We start from the raw sequence: 21,020 nt of genomic DNA on the forward strand, positions 1-21,020 counted from the left end.
CAGTGTAGTTGGTAACAGACAATGAAGAGCTTTTGTTGCTTTAGTTTTTTGGGTTTTTTGTAATCATGGGTCTATTGTCACTGCTATCCTTAGTGCCTGCCATCACTGCATGGCACAATTTCACTCTATCTCTCAGCAAGGGAGATGCCAGCCCACTTTAGTGTTCAGAGTGCAGAACAACTTTCATTTTTCATTCCACCTCTGTTCTTCAAGGTGAAACAAAACCAAGTAAAATGAAATGGAAATACAAAACAATGTTCTTACAATAATAGTAACAATTTTAATAATTAAAATTTCTTACACCTATCTTTATAAGGAAGAAACTATAAATTTCCAGTTTCTCTGTGAATACTGTGGGCTTTGGAAAGGCAGGAATAAGTGTGATAAGGGTTGTCTTGTGGATGGGTGTATTTTTGTTTGAGAAGGTTTGAGGTTTTCATTCATCCCATCAGTCATTGTCATCTGCTTTCTCAATATGAGAACCAAGGATAGAAAAAAAATAAGACCATCCCCTATCTTTCATGCAAAATTTGTAATCCCTAAAATCTAGTATCTCCCTATACTTCTTTAAAGGAAATATCACATAAGTTAAGAGACAATCCCCATTAACCTGCAGCTGTGAGTACACAGCATTTCCACAAACTAGTGTACAGATTCCAAGCTGGACATCAAGAGGAGAAAAGAAAGAAAAGGAGGGAGGTCCCACCAGTAACATATATGAGAGAAAAGGCTGCCTTTCACCTTTGTCATTAAGCTTCATTCTTACACCTCCCATCTTCGCGTCCTGGATCCTCTCTCCTTTACTCTTATAGTCTGTGCTTCATGGTTGGATGATGTTCATCTAAAGAGGCAATCCTCACAGGTCCCTTCAAACTGAAATGTTCTGTTCTATTCTATTCTATTCTATTCTATTCTATTCTATTCTATTCTATTCTATTCTATTCTATTCTATTCTAATTTTATTCTAATTTTATTCCATTCCATTCCTTTCCATTCCATTCCACTCCATTCTCTCTCCTATCCCTTCCATTCCAGGCATACTGCTTCTGGGTTTTCCACTAAGCAGACCAAGTGCTTAGGAGAAAACTAAGAGCCATACAAAAGTGGTGGTAAGACAGCCTACAGGATAAGCCAGAGCCCCTCTGGAACATGGCATGAGAAGCACTGAGGGCACAGACTACTGGCAGAGTGGCTTAATTCCCAAAGAATTCAGGAGTCACAGTAACAAGTGAAAACCTTTGTCAGAGGCTTATAGCTGGGCTGAATGTTTACTAGTTCAACAAAAAAAAAAACAACCCACTGCCTGCCATGGTGCAGTTGAGCTGTCAAAAAAGCAGGTCTGTACTTCATAGACTAGAACTATTACAATTTTTCAACCTGAAAGAAATGTTTAACAGAGTACAAAAATTTTTTTCCATCCATAATTTCTGACAATAGAATTATTGGATACCTTGGCTTAATTCACAAACTCTGAATTTCAGATGGGTACAAAGCATATCAAACTTCCATTTAAATTATTATTATTTTCTCATATGCTTAAATCACTGAAGGGCACTGTTTTCCAATGAAAAGCAACCAGCAGCCTTGACTCTAAGCATTGCTCTAGGCTCACCTTATGACATTTAATTGATGATATAATGGAAGGACTGATTTTAAGGGTCATATCTAGGGATGCCCTAATTTGATAACTTATCCTCCCAATTCTTACTCTCTTAGAGGTAATGTGACTACTGGGTGCACCCTTGGGCACGAAAGGGGAGGTACACTGGGCATTTGCAGTACTCCTGTGCCCCCTAGAGCATTACACTGAAGAACCTGGAACTGACTTAGATTGCTAGGGATGTAATATAGCCCATAAATGTTTAAAACTGATTTAATGTAATGTAAGGTTGAGAGCCTTTTTGCAGTATTTTCAACAATATTTCCTATGTGATATGCTCCTCATATGTCCTTTAGCTGGAAGCTGTGTATAAGTGCTGTTGCACTATTTATAGCAGCCCCTTTAATCAGACTTAGGTATTTATAAAGCATCCTGTCTGGTGAAGGCTTCCATGGTCTGCTTTCATTCACTTCAGCTGATAGTGAAGGCTATATAATAGCTGGGACAGTGAGGCAGACCAGCAAACCAGGCAGTTTCTCTGTTAGGTTTGAGTTCCATATCTTCTAAAAGGCTGAAATCCAAAAGTAGCGCAGCCATGTAGGAAACAAACGTAGCAACTGCAGACTTGCAGTGAGTATAACCTGACATTATGTCCAGTGAGAGTCTTATACCTCTTCCCTAAATTCCAGAGCATGTTAACAGAAAAGAGACATCTTCAGGCAACCCACAAAACAGAGGTCCATAACTGCCATGTGCAGAAAATAACTCTATAGTTCAAAATTCTGCACAGTAGCAAAGCACTGATGTTGAGACAAGATCTCTATCAGTGATCAATTTCTAAATTAAAACACCTATAGTTAATTAAATGACACATAAGCTAGACACAGCCATGTGCATCTAAAAAAACCTAAAAATAATTTTAAAAAAATGAGAGAAACAAGAGTTTCTCCTACAGTAAAGGGAGGCTCTTGATCCATGTATCCAGCATCAGTAAAAGCAAAAATCTTCCTGATTTCAACCCAAACCAAAATGGACAACTGTTCCATTCTTTAGTTCCTTGAGGCTATTCTAAAAGCTATGCATACTATGTGACATCAAAGATTTTACCTTACATGTACACATCCCTATCACAATTCAGTGCTAACTGTGCTTATTTTTTATTGCTCCTTTTCAGTATTTCTCATGTCACATTTCAGCATGACTGAGAAATCTGTGTTCATCTCTTAGTTTTTATTTGAGGCATTAATCACAGAATTTTTTGAGTTGTAAGGAACCCACAAGGATCATCATGTCCTACTCACAAATTAATGTCCATGGAGAAAGAAATGTACCCTTTTCAATCCAGTCTTCATTTGTTTTCTCAAGAAAAAGATGAGGCAGAATACTGTTGTATTCCATACAACAAAGTTTTTGTCATATTTAAGATGCTATCTGATAAATGTGAGAACACTTAATTTTTTGTAGCTGCATTAACTACCTGATCTTCTTTTGTATGCCGGTATTTCTTTTAAAAAACAGGAAAGAATAGAAACAAATGAAAACTTCCACAAAGTTGTTAAGACCTTTATTTTCAGGAATTACACCCAAATTATTTCTCTGTTCTGTTTCACAAGGACTTAAAATTATCTGTGCTATTTTATATTTTAAGTCATTTTAATGACTTAAAATAGCATGAGGATAGACTTTTTCCCACATAAACTGCAGTTTATGACAGTATTTACAGAGCCATAAAAATAAATTTATTTGTCGACTCATTTCAGAAAGTACAAAGGCTACTTTTCTGTTAATGGAGTGTATCCCAAGTGGTTTGTGGGATATTGCCATTCAGTCATTTATCATGAAATTATGTTCCTTTGTGGAGCATGACTACCAAATTGAGAGAGCTATTCAGTGCAGCGTGATGACATTGTACTCTCTGCTATTTCAAATGGCCCAGGTACTACCAGTATTTAATCAATTATATGAACGGTTGCTGAAAAATGTAAGAGTGCAGTTGACACTGCATAATCAGAGAAATGGACAAAAATAACAAAAATTGTATTTGTGAACAAATAGATTATTTTGCAACACATTTCAGTCAAGTTTTCTTCAGTATCAACAAGGAGTAATTTTGTACAAAGTTGTAAAGAAATTTAGTTGTCATTTTAAAGCTGCATGTAAAGTTCTGTTACCCTTAATCTCAGTGCATTTTAGGGGAAATAAAATGGCATTTATCAAGGGTAACTCATTTGGTCAATGGGCTGTGGGTTAAAGCACAGTGAGTGCTTTCTTCTCTCTCTGAGTGAGCCCTGGTGTTTACACCCAGTTCTGAGATCCACGGCCAGAATCTGCTGGCACTTCCAGCTCAGTTCTGCCCTTTTTGAAATTGCCATTCCTCCAGTGGCCTAAATTCAAACAAACTCATTTCTAAGGGCTAATTTCTCATTTTTAAAGTCATCATTTTTACAACCTCATTTTTTAAAGCCTCCTCAGCAGCTGAGCTAGGTCACGGAGCCCCATTCCCTGGGACAGTCTCTTGGAGTCTCCCAGGGCACCACAAGGAGCAGCTTGCTGAGGCTGCCCAGCCTGACTGCACATGAGGGCACACCCGCAGCAAATATTCCCTGTTTCCAGGCCTTCCTCCTCCCTCTGCACTGACCCCCTCACTCAGGCTGAGAGGAGGCCAGGTCTCATGCAAAGCTCAAGCCCTTGGAGGAGGAACCCCAACCTCCCAGCTCCTTGGCCTCCCCACAGCTGGGTACACCCATGCCTGGCTGGGCTGAGAGAGCGCCTTCAAGGCCGGAGTTGTTCTCTGGAAACTTGTTCAAGAAACTGGAGAAGCTCACAAAGGCAGGCGTGGGTAATTAGCACAAGGGCTTCTTCCCTGCTCCAGGCTACGCTGGCAGCGCCAGTGGCTGCATGGTTTTGTAACCATGTGCTGGTTTATATAATATGAAGAGCGGGTAAGGTCAAAGGAAGCGACCTGAGTTACCCTTTGTCACTGCAGACTTCATCTTCAGGGATTTGCTGTCTTTCAATGGATTCTGACAAATGTGCCAGTTAGATATGCTATACTATTTTAACAATTTTAAAAACAGGCACCTGGCTCTGAGAAATTCCCTTTATTTGCCCAAATCTTGGTTGCAGCACTATTTATTGGTGCAGTTTGTATTTCAGAAAAATGCCCTATAATGCCCTTTGTAATCCAATGGGACCGTGCTGTCTTGCAGGATCTGGATTGCTTACCAAACATCAAAATACCATTACCACATCCTATGCTGATGGGCAATTGCCTGTGTACTTTCAATCTTGCCAATTTGCGGTACTGCCAGGGTTTCAGCACGGTGTATCCTATATGTGAAATGGGAATTCCAGAAATTCAGAAAATGATCTTTTGCATCTCAGCCTTGAAATACCATTGACTGTACGCCTTTGTCCTTAAATACCTAAATATCTTTAAATATGTGACCAAGCTAAAGGGAGTTAAGTGTAAATTCTCAGTTGAATTTCAGTAATGTGTGACTACATATCACCCTGGAAAATTTCATCAAAGCCTGTTCCTTCCCTGAATTCAGTATTTCTCCTTCATTTGTCCTACATCTGGGAATGTGGGGATAAAGGTGCTTTTTTTGCTCTCTCTGTTTAGACTGATAGTCTTCACCCCAGAGGGTCTGTCTCAGTCTGACTATACGATGTCTGGCAAAATGCAGCCACATAATCCATGATTTAAAAGTACCAGATGCCAAAATTAAAATTATCTCCAGTATTAATACTCACCAATCTACTGTTCAAACACAAAAGTGTGTAATGTTACCCTTAAGAACAACTAATCCCCAAAAGTGGGATTGTTCATGTATTTTGCATGATCACTGGAGTGGCCTGGTGTTAAAGACACTAGGACTGCAACAGTGTTTTAAATGTTACTGTTCCTGTTTAAATTCTTGTATTAAAATGCAGCAAAGTCTGAAGTCGGGGAAAAAACCTGAAGCGATCAACGGGGATGTGTTTAACTTTCCACTTGTGCTGCCCCTACTGTCGATTAAGGCTTATCTACTGTGTTAGTCATTAAAAAAAATCCACCAACAAAAAACCAGAAGTTATGGAGCACATAGCGCCACGTTCCAGTCAAATGCTTTAGCAAAGGCTGCTATTATGAAAAGGATTTTTTAATACGGGGAATAATGATCTTCAGATTCTAACCTCCTGGCACAGCAGTGAGGTTTATCAGGAGGGGCATGTGACTAGTTAAGACACACAGCCCCAGCTTGAAGGAAACAGCTGCTCATTTCATGCTTTAGCACTTGGCAGCTGGACAAGGAAGGGCAATGTTTGTGTTGAATACCTCTGCAGAACCAAGTACAGTAAGTGATTTTCCCTGTTTTTGATTTTTTTTTCCTAAACTGTCACTGCTTTCCCGTTTTCATCCTAGACCTTTCATAAAAATATTTGAAAGAGTGAAGCATATTTTTGAAAGTTCATTGATAAGCAGTCATTCATGCTCAGATTTCCTGCATTTTTCTGACCTGTAATTAACAGCATTGTTTTCGGTCTTGCGGGAACAAGGCAGGTACAGTGTTTCGCCCTCCTGCTAGCCAGGAAGGGACTGTGGTGCTTATTTATTCAGATGATGGAGTGAGGAGGTTGTTTATGATGATTGTATTTTCCTTTCTCTGTAGAGCTAGTCAGTAGATAGTGATGCAACTTGATTATGGAGACATTTCAGTGTTTGGCTTAAAAGTACTAGTGTAAAGGATTGACAGAGCTACTCCCTCAAAACAGTACGATCAATCTGAGCAAAATTGCTTGTGACTGGTTACTTTCTGAGGGTGAATGGAGAGATTTTTTTAAAAGCAAAAGGTACAAGTAGACAAATGCAGGAAGACTGAAGATGTACTGATTAAGATACTATTGAGCCATTTTGAATAATAATGCATAATTAGACTGTGAAGATTGAAAGATTGCAAAGAACAGGGAAGGAGTCTCCTAAATTTCTCCAAGTTCCTAATTCAATTTATTTTTGGGTACTTGCATGTTTTGTTGTTTTGCTTCATGAAAGATTGATGTCCTTGTCTGATAATTTTTGACTCTCACGGTCTGAAGTTTTTTTTCAAAGCCAGAGTGTAGGATACATAAAAAGGAACTTTTGATCAATTATTTACGTAGAGATGAATCAGGTTTCTTTGGAGAAAGAAACTTAGAGGTGACTTAGGAGTAACGGGAACAGGCGAATGAGTGATGGATCTTGAGATGTGATAAGACTAAGGTGCTCTGGGGAAGGTTAAAGAGGGGCAGACAGAGCAGTGGGGTCCTGTTGAGGAAGGTCTCTCCTTTAAAGATGAGGAGAATAAGCTTTTCAAATATTTCTTTCATAAGAAAGTGGAACATTATTTCTCTTTTAAGACTTTTACTTTTCTTTTAAACCACAGTTTATAATTTTGACAGTTAATTAGAAATTTTATAGGAAAATATCAATTGGTTTCAACTGTTCACAAAACCAGAAGTCTGTTTTTGTCCTGACTGTTTGTGTCTCCAATGTGGCCCCTCCAGCCTGTCCACATCTCCATTCCACATGGGGCAGGGAGAACAACTTGTTTCCTGTCACTTTTTATTCTGATCCCAGAATAAGTTTATTTTTCTTCAGAACTTTAGGAATTCTGATTTTGAGTAGGATTATGCCATGGTGTGCTTGTTTCCAGACACTGCATTTTGTATTTGGAATGAGTGCTTTGTGTTAAGCAAACTGTCCAGGACTTGCTGTAAACCTAAGTTAAACCCTAAATCCACCAGAAATGAGCTCAGTCCATACCTGCTGTAACTTCTTCCTCACTGCTTCTCCACAACCACTGTGCCATCATTGGTGCAGAAGGTTGATGTAAAGCATCAGCTGGACTGTGTGCCAGCTATGTGTGCTTCTTGTGTAGCTGATTAATTTTCTGGCAGAGCTGGGAGTTAAGCGTGATATAAAAGAGACAAAATTGTGATTGCAAAGTAAAGATTAGATAACTGCAATACTGAGCTTGTCTTCAGGTAATAATGTCTGAAAACATCTTGTTACAGTGGTAACTGAATTGTCTCAAAGAAATGTGGTTGGGAGAGGTCAGTTTTGTGCCTCTTTACTGTTGGTTATAAAGGTAATTTGCAATCGAGGAGAATAATTCATCACTTGGATCTGCAATGTTTAAGGGAAAAAACCCTGCTTTTTTTACAGCTTCCAGCTGTCTTTACTGTATCTGATTCTGAATTAAATTCAAGACTCACGACTAGATTTTAAATTCTCTGTCTACAAAATTAAGAAAGCTTGATCAACATCACAAGATTCTCAAGAGTGTAATTGTTTCAATCCTTATCACTAACTCATTCTGGCTAGAGTATTTACTGTTAAACACAGCTGTTATACTTTGAGAAATAAGTGCAGTCTTCAGGCTCTCCTCATTTTTTGGCTTTTCACATGAATTCTAACTGCAATATCTGTCACTGCAACACCAGACATGGAACACCACTGGGGCACACACTTATTTTACACTTGTGCAGAAAACACAACCTCTGTACCACCACCTTTTTATATTATTTTATAATATCCTGATCTCATAAAAAACAGCACTCAGCTTCTTGAATATACACCCCCATTATGTTCATGTAAGTCAAGGCAGGTCTGCATAGGCATGCAACACATCAATTAAATTTCTGCATTATTTGTTTGGGGAAGGGCTCTGCCCTTGCATTTCCCCTTGATGGGTCTCTAGAAGGCCCAATATATGAAAGTTTATCCTGGATTGTTTTTTATTACATTGTACAGGAGATTGGGTAACAGTGGGGACATTGCTGTCCCTGTGAAGAAACTCAGTGCAAACCCTTGTCACTGAGAGTGTCACAAGGTTCCTGTTAAATTTTTTTTCCCTTTACTCTGAGGAAATGATCAGGGCAGCCTGGCAGTTCTCTGAATGGGTATATTTCTGCTCTATATCAAAACATGTAGCTGAGGAGCAGCTGCAATTGTGCTAGCCCCTCTCTCTAGCTGAAAATGCCATTGTACCAAGGAGCCACTCCCAGGATATTCTTGAATAAAGAGAGGAAACTACTTTTAAAAATACTGTAAGGGCACTTGTGTAATTTTTTTTATTTTCCTAAACTACCCAGGCCTGGCTACAATACATTTTTACAGGTACTCTAAACAACTTGCACTGAGTGTTTTCCTTTAACAAATTTATGGCATATTCACTTTTCACTGCTGAATTTGATAAATTTGTTTTCAAGTTGGCTCTTCCTTACAAGTCAGAAATAGCAAGGTTTTATACCTAAGAGTTTGAATCAAAAGCCTGAAACAAATTCTCAGGTCTTCTGGTTTTCACTCTTCATTGCTTTTCTCTGTACTTTTTCAATTCAATGTGAATAGCCAGTGAAGTAGTACTTTTTCATTAATTTTTTTCTTATTGGTATAACATATCTAAAAACCGCCTGACCAGCAGAATAGAGGTGTTGCAACTTTTCTCTTTTCTCTCAGCTACAAGCACCTGCAACATCAGCAAAACAGATTTGGTGAGTCCAGTTCAGCTACAAAGATTAATCCTGTAAACACATAGGTATTTACTGAGTTGAATTCATGAGAGATCCCATCAGAAAGCTCAGCTAACCTCGAAGTGTGTATGAGGTCAGGATCAACATGTGGGTGTGTGGAAATACCCACAGGGCTGATGTTTACAGCTCAGCAGAAAATACAATTGCCCCTGAGAACTACTCTGGTTGTTTTGGTTGGCCATCTGCTGTCTCACTTCTCTGAATAACTGCTCCCCTTGACCACATTCAAATAAATGAAATGCTTTGACTCTCTCTACAGAGTACTCTCCCACCTGCCATTTATGCATATGCTCCTTGCTAATAATCTGGAGTTTCTCAGGCAAGGGGAGTGGGCTTCAGCATCTTCAGAATCTGCCAGGCATAATAATACGTGCAAAATTAGTGAGACATGAGCTATTCTTGTTCAGATACCTCATATATTTAGTTCCTGCAAAGAGAAAATAGCTGTATCATCTTAAATTAACACAAATTTAATATTAATGATTCAGGAGTATGTCTGCTTTGGACTACCACAAAAGTCTTACCAAGCTTAATATACAGTAGCTGATATACATATATTGATATAACATGTTATATATATTAATACATTTCCATATACAACTCCTTCCACTCCTGTTAAAACTGCCTCTCTTTTCAACCCCATCTATGGAAGCCTGTTCCACTCAGAGCAGTGATGGGCTTGTGCAAGGGAGTCAGGAGTGCAAGTGTGTGCAGGGACAGGATCTCCAAGATGAACAAGGATTTTCCATTATTTCTGAAGTATATTTTACTCCCCATGCCTGAAATAGGTTGAAGATTTTCAACATATAAATCAGTCTTAGAGACTGGAATTTAAGTAAGTCATACATGATATGGTCAAATGGACAGAACATGGCTTGTATGTGGGGGTATTTGCATGCTTGCTAAACATGCTGATAAGGCTGCCTTTGACACATGACCAAAGGTTCGTAAATTCTTTGTCATAATGCTGTTCTTGTTCATGTTCTTTAGAAAGATGAACATTTCTCCAGCTTAAATTCTGGTCTCAACAAATTGAATATCCCTAATCTGAAGTAGCATTATTACAGAAAGGCTTCTACTCATAACCCATAATTCACTTAGGTCCACCCAATTCATAATCTTGGTGCTAGTTCTTGTGGTACGCATTGGTAAATTGTTTGTTTCACAGCAACACATTGTTCAAGCCCAGAGCTTGTTTGGAAATTTCTGATGTTGCTAGTTAGAAGTAAAAAAACCCCAGCTTATGCAAATACATAATTGATTACCAGTGAGGAAAATTACATCAGAAAAAGTCTGCTGAATTAGGGCTTGAGTCAACTCACTATCTGGATATATAGTGGTTTTTGTCCTCCAAATCAGAATAGCCATGACGTTCCAGCCTTATCACACTGTTCATGAAATAGCTTCCTTAAAAGACTAATAATCTCCTCTGGTAAAGGTGTCTTGCCTGCTTTAGCTTGCTTACTCATGGTCTACTTTGCTGAATTCATGAACACATACTTCCTGGAGCAGCTGTCACCCTTCCTAAAACTCTTGGTTTCCAGACCTGCCCTAATGACTGTCTGTATAGTTTTATCTTAAGTGGGAATTGGGGCAGGAACTAGAATTCACCTTTTTCCCCTCTTCTTGAGTGAATGCTCTTCCCCTTAAATTACACAGTTGTGCTCTTGCTTGCTTGCTCCCTGCAGACCAAAGAAATTTCATTATTTCAAGCAACGTGGAATTACATGAGGTTCTGAGGATGATAAATCTCCTCTGTAGTCTCAGCCAAGGTAATGAGAGATCTGCAATCCTTCCATTAAATGGCAGAGTTCATCCTGTACCTGTCATGGCTTTAAGGCGTGCTCAGAGCTCTTGGGAAAAGAATTTGGGCATCATGACTGCACCTATGTAGTGTGGGATTGACATGTTAGGTGTGACTAAAGGATGCTTAGCACAGACAAGGCAGAGGACTTTCATGTGTACAGATCCCAAAAGGATTTAGGAGTGACCTAAGTAGGGAGCTTCTTGATATTACTGACTCAGGCTTTAATATCAAAAGTGAAGAAAGAGCTTACAAGTTCTAGACAGTCACCTTCTGGGGTGAGGAGGTGAGAAGTGAGACCAGGCTGAGAAACATACCCCTGGAGCCAGGCTGTAGAAGTAAAAAGGAGCCAGGATTTGGGCTCTTAATCCTTCTTTTGGATCTAGTTCTCAGCTCACATTGCAGAACTAAAATAAGAGACGTGGTTTTCAGATTAATGTATCTTGAGTTTGCTTCATGTCTGTTTCAAAACCATCTCCTTTTTGAATACTTGAACTGATTTAATGATACTAATTAGAAATTGGTGTAAAATTTGACTTGAGCATGGTTACCTGGTATACTGGTGCTTATAGAATTATAGTTTGCTCTTGTAAGTACACTTGAAAAGGACTGAGCTGTTTTGAAAACTTGACTTCAACAGCAGCCAATGTTTCAATGCTAAATACCTGTGGTAGAAAAACAAGTCCCTAAGCCTCTAAATCAGCTTTTAAATCAAGATCTTCTCAACCCCTTCACCCTTTAATTTCTTCCCTTTACATTTTTCACTTGATATTAGCTTTATTACATAGCCACAGGATTTTTTTTTTTTTTTTTTAGAATTATTGGAGTTTAGCAGAACTGTAATGAAATTCTGATAAGGTCCTTAAATTTGATAATTGTATGCTGAGGAGTAAAGAGTTATAGGTGTCCTCTATAAATTCAAAAAAACCCAGGTTTGGATTAATTCAGTAAGAGTCTTTCAAGTTGCTTGGGATGGTCTGAACTGGCCACTACAAAGTTGTTATGTACCAATTAACTGGCAGGGTTTTGTCTACCACACCAAAAGTGTACTGGGTGCAGTATGTGATTCTCAGCTGTTACAGCTACAGCAACTGCTCTTGTTGCTTTTCAACATCCATGAGCTTTAAAGAATTACAGTGTTGTATCTTAAGACATGAGCTTTTCAAACTCAGCCAAAGGGTTTTGATAAGGTTTGTTTTTCTGAGTTCCTATGGTAGTAGTGTGTTCTGTGAGTGTGGAAGTGGGATATTTGTGTAGCTGCAATCCTGTGATGGATATTCTTTCATACAGTAAATATATAACTGCCAAAATAGCATTAGCAAAATAAATATCAAAGTTACTTGTTTGAAGCATTACTTATTAAAGCAGGAACTGTAAGACGCTTTTCCTCTTTTTTCTTTGAGATTTTGTTTTTACACTGCTCCTTCCCCTTTTTCTAATTGTCTTGCTGTTCTGTATATTTTTATATACAGCACATTCTTACATTACTCTCTTTTTAAAGAAGTCATTTAACTTGTTGGCTGCAAGCTGTCTTATTGTCAGGAAGGTTTGTGGTTATTAATAAAACTCACTCTGGCCCAAGAGCTTGGATATAGGAATATAGGTGACACTGTTCTCATATCCTGTACTGTGGTGATTCTGTTCTCATATCCTGTACTCTGTAGACTTCTTGTATCATAAATAGCTTTAGAGGTTTGCTGTTTCTTCATGTTTGTACTAACCAGTGCATGTTTCTTAGTAGATTGCTTTGTGAGGAAACAAAGTTTACTCAGCTCACTGATGGTTGCTTTGTTACCTTTGAAGAAAGAGTACAAAATCTAGTCAGACACACTGAAACCAGGTAATAATCTCTTTGCTGCTCTTCTCTGTTGGGGGCTTAGTATTTAAAAAAACTCTTAACTGACCTAAGAAGCACTGTATGCCTTGTGTTTAAAATGCTGTCTTCCTGTTCTGTATATTTGTATATACAGCACATTTGTACATTATTCTCTTCTTAAAGAAGGCATTACTCTTGCTGGCTGCAAGCTGTCTTATTGTTAGAAAGATACATGGTTATTAATAAAACTAATTCTGGTCCATTATTATTAATTATTTCAACATTAAAAAATCTGAAGCTGCCATCGTTCCACCCATATTCCCAAGGGAAACCCAAAAATAATAACTAGAGGTGAGAAACTGCTTATGTGTTTTGATGCCCAGCATCTGCTGACAGAATTCCACAAAGAAAGATACTGGATCTCTCCTGACCTCAGGGCTGTGTTTTTAATCTACCAGCTTCTTGCAGGCCTGCTTGTCTGTGAGTCGTGAGGCACTGATGACTTCTGCATCTGCAAAACCTCAGCACTACCCAAGGCGGGCAGCCCTGCACGGTGTGAGTGCAGGAGCCTGCAATTTGCACGGGCTCCAAGGGTCACGCAGCGGGTCTGGCTGCGCCATGTGTGTCGTGCCATTTTCATTTTCATTCCCTCCCCAAAGAGCAACGCTCCCAATGAATGGCAGCTGCCACCAGGGGCTGAGAAGGGTTGCTGCTGGCCATTAGCAACTGGCCCAGCCACACTCCTAGTGTGGGACCTATTAACAGGTCCGTGGGGAAATAGCAGTTACATGTGAACCATTTCCTATGCTCATCAAAGGGAAAACAAAAGGATTATCCGATTGCAAATGCACGGTAACAGCCAAACCAGTGAAAGCAGCCAAAGCTCTGTCCTGTCCTCGGTCCTTTTAACTCTGTCTTGCTCCATCTCAGACATCCAGTTTCCCATTACTTAAGTCTCTGAAAGCCTCTTCCTGCCCTTATTGTTTTACCAGTTGCTGCCTTCCATATACTGCACTGATAAGTACTTCCCAGGCTGTAAATATGTAGTTGAGACATTTCTGAAGCCAATCTAGGCTGTGATTGTAGTCACAGGAGGAAAGGTCAGCAGCAAAATTGCTCTCACTACACAGGGAGGCCACTCCTCACACTAGGGTGGGTATAGATTGTGAATCCATGGGGAGAGATGCGAGGGAATATAGGGGTTAACAGGACTGAAGAAGAAAAACTGGAACATGCACTTAACCTCCCCTTTTCACAAGGTGATACTCTTGCATTTAGTAGATGTACAGTAACTGCAGTTTTTCTTCAGTTTGTGAAAGGCCAGAAACCAGAAAGAGTGAGAAATCAAATATGATCATCATTGCTGAAAATGATAGCAGGTAAGTAGGAGGTGTTGAATTCTCCCTAGTGGTATCTGTGACTGCAGATAATTATTTTTTCTTACCATGATATAACATAGCTGCAGAGATGGCCAGTGGAAGAGGGAGAGTGTATAATCTCTACTGTTTGGGTGACCAGCAGAAGCCTGTAGAGCTTGGTGGGCTTGAGAAGCTCCATATGTGTCTGCAATTCCTGTGGCATCATTACAAAGGGTGGCACTGATATTTGCAGGGTGGCTGTCTCCCATTGTGGGACCCAGAAAGTACTGTTCCATGGGAAATTCGTCTACAGTGGGAAACAATTGGAAATTACAGAATGATATGGAGTGAAAAAAGCTTTTTCTAAAGCAAAAATTATTTAGAAGCTATGGGTTTTTTAGACAAGAACTTGATACCTTGATAACTTGCTGAATTTTAATAGGAGTTACATGATCTTATGACTCCTCTTTGCCTTAAAATTGATTGAAAAGTTGTATGAAACTAAAAGCAGTGCTGACTTCTAAAACTGTACTAACTCTTGGAATATTTCACAGCTTGAAAAAGTCACTACCCGGGGACTATGCTACTACTGAAAAATTTTGGCTTAGTTACAAATAAGACATTACAAGTGTTGTGGTAGATTTTCAAGCTGAATATATAAGAAAGTCTAAGCAGATAGGGCCTATAATTTCTTAGTAATATAATTAATAAATGTGATTTTTCTGGCTTGTCTTGAAGAGAACATAGCTGGTTAAGGTAAACAATAATAAAATATTAAAATATTTTGTAACAGATATATGGTAATAAATACTCTGAGGGTTTTTCTTTCAGAACTGAAAGGCTGATTACTTCACCAGATGTTTTTATAAAACATCTAAAAGAATTGGTTTTCACTTGGGATGGACCAGCCTCATTATAGGCATGTAACAGTGTAATGAGTTGTTAATATATGCTGATAAAGATGTATTTTAACCCTGACTTGACAAGGCTAACAAAGCAGACTTACTGTTGAAAGATGCTCTACTCAAGTCTGTGAATAGCAAAGGTAATTGCTAAGAGTTTCTTAGAAGACTTACAGGCAATAGGATAACTTGTAGGAGGTTTTGATAGTGTTTTGCTTGGCTTCTGAAAAAAGATCAAGTTAGAGTGTGTGAAACTCTTATTGCTGTTGCTGTCCTCTCCCTCAGTGCTGGAGATTGCTAATGTGTCTGAAGCACAAAGATTCTCAGAAGAGCTGTATCCACTGGTGCCACACATGTTAATCAAATGTCTAATATTGGTGATTTGACTTTACTGGGAATAGCAAAATCATTTTCATGACAAATCTACGGAGAAATATGGCTGGGAGTTTCCCTTCTTTTGAAAACAAACTAAAGTCTTCCTTAGTGCTGCCTTTTGACCTGATGCATTCTGGGCAACTCTACTACCTTGATGCATGGAAAGTGGAAGATGTCATCAGCATAGTATATGGAACAATCCAAGCATGTCTGCTCAGATTTTCCTGCCATTTATTAGCTGGAGTTAAATTACAGAGGCAAATACTAACAAAGTATATAGAGGAAATGAATTTAGAAATGGATGGGACAAACATAAAGTAGGGTAGATAACCAATTCCATAAAATGCTAGTATTGCTATTAGGAATGTAACCTTTGTTGTTTTTCCAAATCCAGTTATTAAGCTGTCTGTTATTTTAGGTGAATTATAAAGGAGAAAACCTGGGGGTGGCGATAGTAGAGGTGGTCTGTTGTCTCTGAAATCTTCTTGGTTATGTTTCACAGGAAGAATGCTAAACAAAATGCTATCCAAGCAGCTCAAGCCTTAATCAAGTGACTTTCTGATTACTGAAAGTTTTTGGTCGTGTGACTGTCCATTGGTATTCCTCATTACTTCTGTAAGCTTCTCTTTCTTCTTAGGTCAGCATGTATTGTACTCCATAGGCTAATTTATGAACTTGTACAAGACATCATGGTCTTATGTGTGTGGGTGTGAACTAACACCTGGGCAGTCCATGGGAGTGGATCCATATATCCACTTGAGCTCTTACCTGTGACCCTATTAATTTAACCTCTGTTTCCATAGAAGACTAGATATTTAGGGCTTGACATAGCTTATAATACTCTTCTGTGTTGATTGGATGACTTGTGAAAGTAAATATTAAGCCTAGAGGAGCCTTCTCTCAAAATTAAGCATAATAAAATATATTTTGAGTATTTGTAACTTGAATACTTTTGTGTTAAGGCACAAATGCTCATCTGTTAGAGGCTATACTGGATGCAAATAGCAAGGGTTTTTGGCAGCAGAGCATGGCCCCTGTGGGAGAAGGCATGGGGCTGCCCTGTATCAGACACAGACTTCCAGCTGTCTTTGCAAGGGACCCCATGCAGCTGAGACCATCAGCCAAGTTTGTGGCACCTCTGGAAAAACATATTTAAGGAAAGGCAGAAAGTTCTGAGGAGGGGGAAACACAGAGACAACAAGCAAATGGAAAGGAGGAGGGAAGAAGAGAGGGAATAATAAGGTCAGAGGACAAGGAGGTGCTCTGGGGCAGAGCAGGTATTTCCCTGAAGAGCTTCTGGCCCATTGATAAGTTCATGGAGGAGCAAGTGCACCTCTGAAGGGACTGTGGCCCACAGAGAACCCATGCTGGAGCATAGGACCAGAGTGAGAATAGGAGCATAGGAGCAGCAGTGGAGAGAAACTGCTGAGTACAGACCCTGAACCTCATGCACTGCTGGCTGTCTCACCAAAGGATTGGCTTTGGCTAGCCACCAGCAGAGTACCTGTCCTATCTTCTTTTCAAACACAGATACCCCACTCTGTTGTTCGGTGTTTTTTGAAACTCCCCTTTGATACAAAAAAAAAAAAAAAAAAGAAAAATTAAAGCAATAGTAGGCTGCAGACAGTTGCTGTAGTTTATTGCATAACTATGATCTGAAGGTGTGCAACAAAGGCGAAAGAGTACTGGAAAGTCAGATGAGCCCCAGACTTCCATATACCATCTTCATTCCTCTCCTGCCCACAGCAAGACTTGTGTCCTGCGTTCATGGAGCAGTGCCACAATGTTCCCCTTGTTCTGTGTCCCTGCTCCATAGAACAAATGTCATTGGCAAGCCCGATGTGCCACCCCGCAGCCAGCTGCGTGTGCTGGCTGAGGTCAGGGGCTGGGCAGAAGCAGGGGCAACAGGCTGCCTGACAGCGCAGCATCTCTGCCCTGTCCTGCCTAGCTCAGCTCCTGCCTGCCTGTGTCACACTGGAGAAACCTGACCCCCTGTGTCACTTGCTCGGAGTTTTCTAGAAACAGCCCCGTGTGCACTGTAATAAACAAACTGGTACTGAGCAGCTGCAAGAAATAATAATTGCTGGGAGAGAGTTACTCCAGGAACACACAGTAGGCAAGATAAGGTCTGTGCTGACTTGAGCCCAAACAGATGAATTGCTTGTGTGTAGGCACAGGTGCAGTCCCACCTGGGATTCTTATTATGGTAATTACACTAATATTTGTGTAGACTAATAACAGAAAGGGTCTTACTGTGAGAGCCTCCATTACATCTACAGGGTAGCTCTGTCCTGAAGAGCTTCCTTTGGATATGATTAAGACAGAACAACGGAAAAAGTTGTAGCAAGGGAAGGTACCCTTAAACATTCTCATGAGACTCATGATTTCTTCTCAACTTCTTTTTCTGCATACTGCTACTGATTGGATTTCCCTGTTGAGCTGCTCCCACTTAGCAGTCCTCCAGCTGCCAGGTGGAAGCTGTTTAATGCAAGCATTCGCTGATGTGTTGTGTAGGCTTGGAGGAGGGGAGATCTGCCTTATTTAAAGCCCCAAGAATGTCCTAGTCTTGTAAAGAATACAAGTCTTATGTGTGCAGGCATCTGGAAAGTTTATGGATAAACTGAGACCCATAGAGGTGCCTCTGTATCAAGGTGGGACTCCTTGCATGTGCTTCTATTTATTGTCTTTAATTAGAAGGAAAATAGCCCACTTTTAATAAATGGGGAAAATACTACATGTACATTTAATTTGGCCTGGCTAAAAAGCTGCTTGAATTTAATTTAGCTGAATAAATATTACCCTGTGTGTCAAATTTAAGCCTATTTAAAACTGACTTATTGAATTAGCTTGCACCTGTAACTGATACAACTTGCCTGAAATTACCTGAGTGCCCACACATGGATTTGTACAGGCTTGGCATTGTAATATTATTTAAACTGCTGTAGGTTGTGGGTGTGGACCCCCTCCCTTAGTAGCCTCCGGTGGTAGAAGTAAAGTCTTCTGGTTTTACTAATGACAGTAGCCAACATTTGAACCTTGGCTTCGCGCTGCCCACCCTGTTTACATCACTTGGTGCTTTTGCATAAGATTACAAGTTTGCTGGCAGGGCATCCTGTTTCTTCTAAAAACTAATGTATTGCACCTGATCACATCTGTCTCAAGAGGTCACAGCCTACATACTTGAAACAAGTAATCTAGCAGGACGGTCCACAATAGCATCATCTCAAGACTTCCAAAATGTTGAATACAAAATGCAATTACACTGCAAAAAAGTACTAAGGAAACCCATCTGCTCAAAGGAGCCATGTGCATGTGGCAGTCAGGGTGATGGCAGGACTTGGAAGGAGCTCCATATTTTGTAGTTCAGTCCACAGCAAACATCTAACCTCTGAGCACATCACTGCAGTTTTTTCTGCTTTCCCCCTAGGGAGAAAGTGCACATCCTATGATAGAAATATTGCATAAAATAAAGCACAACCTGCCTGACACCATGACTTGGTTCATAGGGATATTATGGTTATTTCTATTGCTTAAATGAAGAGAAAAAAAAAAGCTGTTGGCTTTGAGTGAGTGCTAAGGTCTATGTTGATGGTATTGCTGCTGTTGCAGTCTTCACCTATTCCTGATTATCCCCTGAAAACCCTTCCCAGCATGTGGTGGGTTACCAGCAAGATTTGCAGGGGAGATTGTAATTCCAAGTGGCTTGATGAAGAAATGAGAATGAGTGGCTGTGGAGGACTGTGTGCCTCTTGTGTCCTTAACAGCCCATGTTAATCACAGTAAACCCAATCAGATTTATGATTCCATTATAAGGCAAAAATTTATTTGTTTCATTATAGTGGGCAATTATTCCCTGAAACAGCTGGATGACAATAAGATATTTCAGTGTTATGCTGGAAAGCAGATGAGGGCAGAGATTCTCAATGTTATCTTTGTTTGAAAGTCCAACTGCACTTTTGGCAATCAATTTTTAAATAATTGCCACATATTGAAAACAATTTTAATATTTTATTTGTAGAAATACTCTGTGATGATTCTATTTGATTTTTAATTTTGTGTCTTTCTTGTATAAAATAGTTTATTTAATTTGTATAGATTAAATTTAGAGTTGTATTTTACTCATCCATCTCTACAGGTGCTGGTGTGTAGTTGGATACCATTGTGGCATGGTTATAGATAATTCCTTTATTGTTTTAGTAGAAGAGCAGCGCTTTATTACACAAGTAATGATGTAATCGTTGTGGAGTTTGGAGTCTGCAGTCAAGAGATGTGATATCAGGTTTTGACTCAGACCCAGTCAGCCAGTTCTTCACTTGGTGGAAACACTTTATTCTTCTTTAAAAAGCATTATTATAATAATGCTCTGACCTTTATCTGACGTTTCAGATAGGCTATATGGGAGGATAGCTCTGTAGTGTCAGGTTCTAGGTGTCTGCTACTTAAATAGTTGTTGTGAAATTGAAGAAGACCACCAAACCTTCAATTTTACCCAGGGCATTATTTATTTATTACCATATGGCTGCCTTTATACTGTTGTCAGTGGAAGACAGAGATTATACTCTCCTATGCTATATTTTATGGATGATGGGAATACCAACAAAATTTAAAAGCCAGATCAAATTTCTTCCACTCCTACATTTCATTCTCAGTAATTTTCTAGGCTTAGACAGAAAATGCAATAGTTTTTCCCCATTTAATTTTCTGAAGCACTGACTATATATTTTGAAAAGGCAAATTATTTTATTTTTCTCCTCTAGAAAGTAAACCTAAGTCAGATGAATCTGGAAGAGCTGGATAGCTGGCTTTGTGACAATTACACCAGTTATTTAAGCACTTAGAGGAGGATTTGGGTATGACCAAAAAGGAAAAACATGCCCAAAGTGGGATTCTAGCAAAAGTTAAGGGTACAAGGTTGTGATCTCAAAAAAAACTGCACAGCTTCTGGTTAACTCTGAAAGAAAATGAAACAAATGTTCTGATGTTCTTCTTACTTTTTTTTTCTTTTTTTTTTTTTCTTTTTTTTTTTTTTCCACTTTTAATACGTAAACAGTCTGGGAAGAAAGATTAACCCTAGAGTAACCATAGCTCTTGTGGCCTGACCAGCAGGTTAGAGAGTCACACAACTCTCTGCATTGTCTTGTTCACTTCGCACCGCTTCAGTTTCGGTGTTAGCCCAGCTCTAGCAGGGAGTGTTGAGGCCAGTCCAGCCCCAGAGCCAACCCTTAGGACAACACCTGCTACACAGGCTTGGAAGCCAAGGACCACTATCAACTCACCTCCCCCTTAAGTGCCTGCTCTGTATGCTGTTATGTGAAAGGATTTATTTCGTTTCCACTTGGCTGATTGCAAGTAGCATCTATGTATGATTCCTAGAAAAACAAGCATGTTCTTTCAAGAGGGGGTTCTGCACCACCAAATTCAGAGGAGAGTACTTTCTTTCAGAGGAGGAAGGGGCAGGATCCAATGTCTGCACCTCTGATCAAGTTTCTTGTTGGTTGGCTTGGACTGAGGCACTGTGTGTTTACTGACTGATCCATGAGTTGTGCTTATGTCCTCCAGGTTCCTCTAAGCTTCAGGGAAGAGAGTGTCATGTCCAAATCATTGCTGGATG

The 21,020-nt window shown here is 39.6% G+C and overlaps 1 protein-coding gene across 5 annotated transcripts in view; it reads left to right on the top strand.

The window, feature by feature from the left end:
- The window catches only part of RASGRP3 (RAS guanyl releasing protein 3), a 58,635-nt gene that overhangs the window by 6,719 nt on the left and 30,896 nt on the right, over nucleotides 1-21,020 (top strand). The window contains exon 1 of one of the 5 annotated variants that reach the window (XM_072927214.1): nucleotides 5,806-5,940. The exons of 2 other annotated variants lie outside the window; for them this stretch is intronic. The gene's annotated coding sequence lies outside the window, so the exon portion shown is untranslated. Of the gene's footprint in view, nucleotides 1-5,805; nucleotides 5,941-12,828; nucleotides 14,154-21,020 lie in introns of those variants that run through there. 2 more of the 5 variants (XM_072927217.1, XM_072927215.1) reach the window with 2 other exon arrangements.

The sequence above is a fragment of the Taeniopygia guttata genome, chromosome 3, assembly GCF_048771995.1.
Source record: "Taeniopygia guttata chromosome 3, bTaeGut7.mat, whole genome shotgun sequence".
In the NCBI taxonomy this organism is placed as follows: Eukaryota; Metazoa; Chordata; class Aves; order Passeriformes; family Estrildidae; genus Taeniopygia; species Taeniopygia guttata.